Source organism: Neophocaena asiaeorientalis, unplaced genomic scaffold (genome assembly GCF_003031525.2).
Source record: "Neophocaena asiaeorientalis asiaeorientalis breed wild unplaced genomic scaffold, Neophocaena_asiaeorientalis_V1.1 scaffold82, whole genome shotgun sequence".
NCBI lineage: Eukaryota > Metazoa > Chordata > Mammalia > Artiodactyla > Phocoenidae > Neophocaena > Neophocaena asiaeorientalis.
Window position 1 is genome coordinate 160,446 of NW_020173068.1, and position 9,407 is coordinate 169,852.

Sequence of the window (9,407 nt, forward strand, 5' to 3'; positions counted from 1 at the left end):
CTACTACAACTTGTTAAGGCTCAGAGGATGACTAGCATTTTTTAGCAATAAAGTATTCTTAAATTAATATATGTACATTCTTTTGGACATAATGCTGTTGCACACTCTTAATAGACTAAAGCATTGTGTAAACATAACTTTTACATGTACTGGGAAACCTAAAAATTTGTATGAATCACTTTATTGTGGTGATCTGGAAACCATACTACCTCTGAAGTATGTCTGTATAATTCTATACTAAACAATGAAGGCAAAATAAGAATGTCCAGATAAAAATGAGCTTAGAACATGCACTACCAGTAGATATTCATTAAAAGAACTTTTCAAGGACACACTTCCAATAGAAGGAAATGATCCCTGGAGGAAGGTCTGCAATATAAGAGGAATGAAAGCACAAGGAGAATGAAAAAAACAATGTGGGCAAATCTAAACAGAAATTGATGTAAAAAAAAAGCAATAATCATATTAACTCCTGAGTTTTGTGCCAAATAAGAATACAGAACTAAATTTCTGGATAAGTAGGGAGGCAAATGTCAGAGTAAAAGAGCTCAAAGATAACTGTATTGCTCAGAAGGAGTGTAAAGTTCATGATTAATTGCAGATTTTGTTGAGGTAATATGCATGTTAAAATTTCTATAAGAAGGATAAAAGAATAGAGCATATAACTTCAAAACTGAGGGGGAAATAAAATAAAGGGAAGTAAAAACCCGTACCAAACCAAAAGTTGACAAGAATGAGAAAAAAATAGAAAAATTGGAATAAATAAAATGGCCCAAATAAAATGGTAGAAAAATGCAATTATACAAATAAAATAATAAATGAACATAAAGTAAAAAAATATTATGTAAAAAAAAGCTGGATTGAGCAGAAGCAACAAGAACTACAATAATGCAGCCTGTGGAACAAAAACCACATTCATAGAAAGATAGACAAGATGAAAAGGCAGAGGGCTATGTACCAGTTGAAAGAACAAGATAAAATCCCAGATAAAAAATGAAATGAAGTGGAGATAGGCAACCTTCCAGAAAAAAAATTCAGAATAATGATAGTGAAGATAATCCAGGACTCAGAAAAAGAATGGAGGCAAAGATTGAGAAGATGCAAGAAATGTTTAACAAAGATCTAGAAAAATTAAAGAACAAACAAACAGATGAACAATAAAATAACTGAAATGAAAATACACTAGAAGGAACCAATAGCTGAATAACTGAGGCAGAAGAACGGATAAGTGACATGGAGGCAGAATGGTGGAATTCACTGCTGTGAAAAAGAATAAAGAAAAAAGAAGGAAAAGAAATGAAGAGAGCCTAAGAGACCTCTGGGACAATATTAAATGCAACAACATTCACATTATTGGGGTCCCAGCAAGAGAAGAGAGAGATAAAGGACCTGAAAAAATATTTGAAGAGATTATAGTCAAAAACTTCCCTAACATGAGAAAGGAAATAGCCACCCAAGTCCAGGAAGCTAAGAGAGTCCCAGATACACCCAAGGAGAAAAACGCCAGGACATGTAGTAATCAAATCAGCAAAAATTAAAAACCAAGAAAAAATATTGAAAACATCAAGGGAAAAATGACAACATACAAGGGAACTCCCTGAAGGTTAACAGCTGATTTCTCAGCAGAAACTCTACAAGCCAGAAGGGAGTGGCATGATATACTTAAAGTGATGAAAGGGAAGAACCTACAACCAACATTACTCTACCCAGCAAGGATCTCATTCAGATTCGATGGAGAAATCAATAGCTTTACAGACAAGCAACAGCTAAGAGAATTCAGCACCAACAAACCAGTGCTACAACAAATGCTAAAGGAACTTTTCTAAGTGGGAAACACAAGAGAAGAATAGGACCTGCAAAAACAAACCCAGAACAATTAAGAAAATGGTAATAGGAACATCCATATAGATAATTACCTTAAATGTGAATGGATTAAATGCTCCAACCAAAAGACACAGGCTCACTGAATGGATTAAAAAACAAGACCCATATATATGCTGTCTACAAGAGATCCACTTCAGACCTAGGGACACATACAGACTGAAAGTGAGGGGATGGCAAAAGAAAATCAAAAGAAAGCTGGAGTAGTAATACTCATATCAGATAAAATAGACTTCAAAATAAAGAATGTTACAAGAGACAAGAAAGGAAACTACATAATGATCAAGGGCTCAATTCAAAAAGAAGATATAACAATTATAAATATATATGCACCCAACATAGGAGCACCTCAATACATAAGGCAACTGCTAATAGCTATAAAAGAGGAAATCAACAGTAACACAGTAATAATGGGGGACTTTAACACCTGACTTACACCAATGGACAGATCATCCAAACAGAAAATTAATAAGGAAACACAAGCTTTAAATGACACGATAGACCAGATAGACTTAATTGATATTCATAGGATATTCCATCCCAAAACAGCAGATTACACTTTCTTCTCAAGTGCGCACGGAACATTCTCCAGGATAGATCACATATTGGATCACAAATCAAGCCTCAATAAATTTAAGAAAACTGAAATCATATGAAGCATCTTTTCTGACTACAACACTATGAGATTAGAAATCAATTACAGGGCAAAAAACGTAAAAAACACAAACACATGGAGGATAAACAATATGATATTAATAACCAAGAGATCACTGAAGAAATCAAAGTGGAAATCAAAAAATACCTAGAGACAAATGATGATGAAAACACGATGATCCAAAACCTATGGGATGCGGCAAAAGCAGTTCTAGGAGGAAAGTTTATAGCTATACAAAGCTACCTCAAGAAACAAGAAAAATCTCAAATAAACGATCTAAACAGACATTGCAGAAACATAAAGTATCCTAAGAGACTACTACAAGCAACACTATGCCAATAAAATGGACAACCTGGAAGAAATGGACAAACTCTTAGAAAGGTAAAACCTTCCAAGACTGAACCAGGAAGAAATAGAAAATATGAACAGACCAATCACAGGTAATGAAATAGAAACTGTGATATAAGATCTTCCAACAAACAAAAGTCCAGGACCAGACGGCTTCACAGGTGAATTCTATCAAACATTTAGGGAAGAGCTAACACCCATCCTTCGCAAACTCTTCCAAAAAACTGCAGAGGAAGGAACACTCCCAAACTCATTTTATGAGGCCACCATCACCCTGAATCCAAAACCAAAGATACTACAAAAAAAGAAAATTACAGGTCAATATCACTGATGAATATAGATGCAAAAATCCTCAACAGAATACTAGCAAACAGAATCCAACAACACCTTAAAAGGATCATACAACATGATCAAGTGGGATTTATCCCAGGGATTGAATGATTCTTCAATATATGCAAATCAATCAATGTGATACACCATATTAACAAATTGAAGAAGAAAAACCATATGATCATCTCAATAGATGCAGGAAAAGCTTCTGACAAAATTCAACACCGATTTATGATAAAAATTCTCCAGAAAGTGGACCTAGAAGGAACGTACCTCAACACAATAAAGGCCATATACAACAAACCCAAAGCAAATATCATTCTCAATGGTGTAAAACTGAAAGCGTTTCCTCTAAGATCAGTAACAAGACAAGGATGTCCACTCTCACCACTATTATTCAACATAGTTTTGTAAGTCCTGGCCACAGCAATCAGAGAAGAAAAAGAAATAAAAAGGATACAAATTGGAAAAGAAGTAAAACTGTCACTGTTTGCAGATGACATGATACTATACATAAAGAATCCTGAAAATGCCACCAGAAAGCTACTAGAGCTAATCAATGAATTTGGTAAAGTTGCAGGGTACAAAATTAATGCACAGAAATCTCTTGCCTTTCTATACACTAATGATGAAAAATATGAAAGAGAAATTAAGGAAACACTTCATTTACCACTGAACAAAAAGACTAAGATACCTAGGAATAAACATACCTAAGAAGACAAAAGACCTGTATGCAGAAAACTATGAGACACTGATGAAAGAAATTAAAGATGATACTAATAGATGGAGAGATATACCATGTTCTTGACTTGGAAGAATCAATATTGTGAAAATGACTATACTACCCAAAGCAATCTACAGATTCAATGCAATCCCTATCAAATTACCAATGGCATTTTTTATGGAACTAGAACAAAAAATCTTAAAATTTGTATGGAGACACAAAAGACCCCGAATAGCCAAGGCATTCTTGAGGGAAAAAAATGGAGTTGGAGGAATCAGACTCCCTGACTTCAGACTATACTACAAACCTACAGTAATCAAGACAATATGGTACTAGCACAAAAACAGAAACATAGATCAATGGAACAAGACAGAAAGCCCAGAGGTAAATCTACGCACCTATGGTCAACTAATCTATGACAAAGGAGGTAAGGATATACAATGGAGAAAAGACAGTCCCTTCAATAAGTTGTGCTGAGAAAACTGGACAGCTACATGTAAAAGAATGAAATTAGAACACTCCCTAACACCATACACAAAAATAAACTAAAAATGGATTAGAGGTCTAAATGTAAGACCAGACACTGTAAAACTATTAGAGGAAAACATAGGAAGAACACTCTTTGACGTAAATCACAACAAGATCTTTTTTGATCCACGTCCTAGAGTAATGGAAATAAAAATAAAAATAAACAAATGGGACCTAATGAAACTTCAAAGCTTTTGCACAGCAAAGGAAACCATAATGAAGATGAAAAGACAGCCCTCAGAATGGGAGAAAATATTTGCAAATGAATCAACAAAGAATTAATCTCCAAAATATATAAACAGCTCATGCAGCTCAATATTTAAAAAACAAACAGCCCAATCCAAAAATGGGCAGAGGACCTAAATAGACATTTCTCCAAAGAAGACATACAGATGGCCAAGAAGCACATGAAAAGCTGCTCAACATCACTAATTATTAGAGAAATGCAAATCAAAACTGCAATGAGGTGTCACCTCACACCAGTTAGAATGGGCATCATCAGAAAATCTACAAACAACAAATGCTGGAGAGGTGTGGGCAAAAGGGAACCCTCTTGCACTGTTGCTGGGAATGTAAATTGATACAGCCACTATGGAGAACAGTATGGAGGTTTCTTTAAAAACTAGAAATAGAATTACCATATGACACAGCAATCCTGCTACTGTGCATATACCCAGAGAAAACCATAAATCAAAAACACACATGCACCCCAATGTTCATTGCAGCACTGTTTACAATAGCCAGGTCATGAGAGCAACCTAAATGCCCATCAACAGACAAATGGATAAAGAAGATGTGGTACATATATGCAGTGGAATATTACTCAGCCATAAAAAGGAACGAAATTGGGTCATTTGTAGAGACATAGATGGATCTAGAGACTGTCATAGAGAATGAAGTAAGTCAGAAAGAGAAAAACAAATATCGTATATTAACGCATATATGTGGAATGTAGAAAAATGGTACAGATGAACCAGTTTGCAGGGCAGATATTGAGACACAGATGTAGAGAACAGTATAGACACCAATGGAGGAAAGCAGTGAGGGGTGGGGGTGGGGGTGTGATGAATTGGGAGATTGGGATTGACATGTATACACTGATGTGTATAAAATGGATGACTAATAAGAGCCTGCTGTATAAAGAAATAAATAAAATACAATGGGATAATAATAAAAAACAAAACAAAACTGGATTGTTTTCCAATCCAACATATTAGTTACACCCAATATGTGAGGCACAAAAATATTGTAATGGAAAGTATAGAAAAAGATACCTCAGCCAAATAACAACTAAAGTGTTAGTGTTCCTAGCTCTGTAGTTTTAATAAAATACTAAACACAATACAGTTCCAGGCAGATAATTTTACTGGAAATAGACGGGCTTAGTTTGTACTGATGCAAGGTTCATTTCACCTGGAAGTTGAGTTCATATGCCTCTATAACATAGCTTCATAATGGATATGCTTGTGGTGCCCATGTCACATCTTCTCTCCCACCTTTGATCTCTGCTCCAGGGGTACTGGACAGCTCTGTTCAAGTTCAGACTTAATTGTCAGCATCCTAGCTCAAGCCCACCCCCACCCACGGGACCAACACTTGGGGCCTTCATCAGAGCCTCAGAAGTCTGTGGGCAAATGTAGTCCAGATGTTTGGGGTAGTCAAGGTCCCTGGGAATAATCCCTGCAGAAGTTGAAGTATAAGTTCTCCCATCTCCTGTCCTTTGCATGGATGGTCTAGGAGATTTCTGCATGCTTATTGGTGAAATGGAGCCTCATTTCTCACAAGAGCAACCTTAACAGAATTTTATATGGCTTTTCCTCCTTCTTTACCACCTCCCATTTCCCCAAGTCCTGCTTCCTGGGATTGATTGTCTCCAAAATAAGCCACCTGCACCCAAGCATGTTCAGGCTCTGCTTTCAGGGAACCCAGCCAGGCAAAGCCAGCTTGGATGAGTGCTTTAGGAAATGTGCCTGAGGAGGTGGGACATAGCCCAGAGAAGTTTGGATGGGGTCTGGGAAGAGTAATTAAGACTCAATGCTCTCAATCAGAGCATGCACTGGAGCTTAGGCCCTGGGGAAGAGGCCTCAGGCAGCTGGGGAAACAGTTCAGGTCAGAGGATGTTTGGGGAAAAGAAGAGGAGAGGATGGGCCCCCAGAAAAGGAGAAGGGTCACCAAGACCACCTCTGGCATCCTCCCTTCCTGTCAACCCTGGTACTCCTGAGGCCCAGGCATTCAGCAGAAATTCCCATCTCCTCTCTTTCTGGCTCTTACCCCACCTCACATTCCAACAAAAGCTCAGTCTGGTGCAGAAATGCAACCCTTGCTTCTGGGCACAGGTATCACAAAATCAGAGGCCTCCTCATTTTAGTGAGTTTTTTTTAAATTGAAGTACAGTTGATTTACAACATTGTGTTAGTTTTAGGAGGACAGCAAAGTGATACATATTTAATGTATATATCTATATTCTTTCTTTTTATTCTTTTCCATTATAAGTTATTACAAGATAAACACAAAGATTTATTGTATAGCACAGGAAACTATATTCACATCATGTTTTGATTTGTTAACAAAATAATTGGAGTTTTTCACAGCCAACATAAACTAACAGTAAGTTCTCCCATGTGGAAAACCCAGCCTCCAGGCTCTGCCGTTCTCATGCAGCCTCCAAGTGAGAAAGGTCTTGGGCAGAGAGGCCTGGGTTCCAGACCCAGCTGGAGATAGCCTCCTGGCTTGATGACTTCAGGATAGTCACCAACCCTCTCATGTCACAATTTCTTAGCTGTGTAGTGGGAATAAGACTATTCAGGTCCTTTCCTACCCAGCAGGTACATGGTCCTGGAGTTTGGAAGCAAAGTGCTCTGTGGGGAGCCTCAAGTTACATACTGGGTGGATGCCTTTTTCAATCCGAAAAAACATTGATACCCACCAGATGTTAGGTTGTGTGCTAGGCGTTGTATAAAATTCAAAATGCCAAAGCCAACTAACCAAGAGCCTGTCAACTCTTCCCTTTTTACCTGAATTACCTGGATTCTCACCCAACCCCTGTCCTTCCATCTTTTCCCCCAAGCTCTTCCATCATGATGAAATGGAGCTGGGCTCTGTGGGACCCTTCTGGGTACAAATCATTTTAGTGTCCCCACTTCTTGTTTGTAGGAAATAAGCTTCATTCAGCTTCCTTGACCTTCCCTGAGTTCCAAAGGGCAGATTCAAACAGTTGCTAATCAGGGAAGGGAAAGGGTGGAGAAACAAAGGAGAAGCAGTCCAGAAACTAGTGCAGCAACAAAGCAAGGTCCTGGTTCCTACTCAAGGAATATACATAACAATACCTTTGAGCTCTTCTGCAGAAACTAAGGCTCCCACCCATGTGGAGGATGGTGACTTCAGGCTGAGCACAAGATTCCTGGAACACTGCCCTGTTACCTCATCATCAACTAATGAGAAGAAAGTCTGCACACAGTGGAAGATAATGTAGACCTTGACCCCCTCCTCAAATAATTCTTCCTTTAAAAATTTTCATGGGGGTTTCCCTGGTGGCACAGTGGTTGAGAGTCCGCCTGCCGATGCAGGGGACGCGGGTTCGTGCCCCGGACTGGGAAGATCCCACATGCCGCGGAGCGGCTGGGCCCGTGAGCCATGGCCGCTGGGCCTGCGCGTCCGGAGCCTGTGCCCCGCAACGGGAGAGGCCACAACAGTGAGAGGCCCGCATACCGCAAAAAAAAAAAAAAAAAAAAAAAAAAAAAATTTTCATGGTAGCTTCCTCTGCTGTAGGCCCGAGAGGTTGCTGCCAACATGGGCAAGTTCATGAAACCCGGGAAGGTGGTGCTGGTCCTGGCCAGTCGCTACTCCGGACGCAAAGCGGTCATCGTAAAGAACATTGATGATGGCACCTCAGACCGACCCTACAGGCATGCTCTGGTGGCTGGAATTGATTGCTATCCCCGCAAAGTGGCAGCTGCCATGGGCAAGAAGAAAATTGCCAAGAGGTCAAAGATCAAGTCTTTTGTGAAAGTTTATAATTATAATCACCTCATGCCTACATGGTACTCTGTGGATATCCCCTTGGACAAAACTGTTGTCAACAAGGATGTCTTCAGAGACCCTGCTCTCAAACACAAGGCCCAACGAGAGGCCAAGGTCAAGTTTGAGGAGAGATACAAGACTGGCAAGAACAAATGGTTCTTTCAGAAGCTGTGGTTTTAGGTCTGTCTTGTTTCAGTCATTAAAAATACAAAAATACAAAAAAAAAAAAAACTTTCATGGTAGAGCAAATCTTGGGATTTAGCTTTTAGACATGAGTCCACCTTCTCCCCAGGTTGCCAGCCTTCTGAATAAAGCAATCTCTCGTTTCCAACCAACACTTGCCACTCGAGTTTTGGCTTTTGAGTGGCAAGCAGTCGAACCTGAGTTCAGTAACACTGACTCCATGCTGCTTCTCCCCCAGGATCTCATCCTGCCTTTCTTCCTATCAGTGTCTCCCTCAGTACTGGCTCTTACCTTTTATCCTTCAGTACTCTCATATTTTTCACATTCTGAAGAAAAGTTCATCTTTACCTTTTCTTTGTCAATGTCTCCCCAGTATTGTCAACTGAACTGTGCTTTCAGCTCTTAACCCAATCCAAACCAGGAGATAGCAAACTTTTCCTGCAAAGGGTGAGATATTTTATGCTTTTCAGGCCATGTGGTCTCTGTTACAGTTACTTAACTCTGGCCCTGTAGTCCAGGGGCAGCCATAGATAATACATAAACATGTAGGCATGTCTGTGTTCCAATAAAACTTTATTTACAAAGACAGGCTAGATTTGGTCCACAGGGTATAATTTGTGGGCTCCTGACCTAGGCAGTGCTTCTTAAATGTTAGTGTGCACATGAATAACCTGGGAATCTTGTTAAAATGCAGCCTCTGATTCAGTAGAACTAAGCTAGGGCTCAGCGGTCTGCATT

General features: G+C 39.1%; 1 pseudogene; it reads left to right on the forward strand.

Annotated features, from left to right (window-relative positions):
* The first annotated feature begins 8,243 nt into the window (after nucleotides 1–8,243).
* Nucleotides 8,244–8,707, forward strand: LOC112398566 (60S ribosomal protein L27 pseudogene; annotated as a pseudogene).
* The last annotated feature ends 700 nt before the right edge of the window (nucleotides 8,708–9,407 follow it).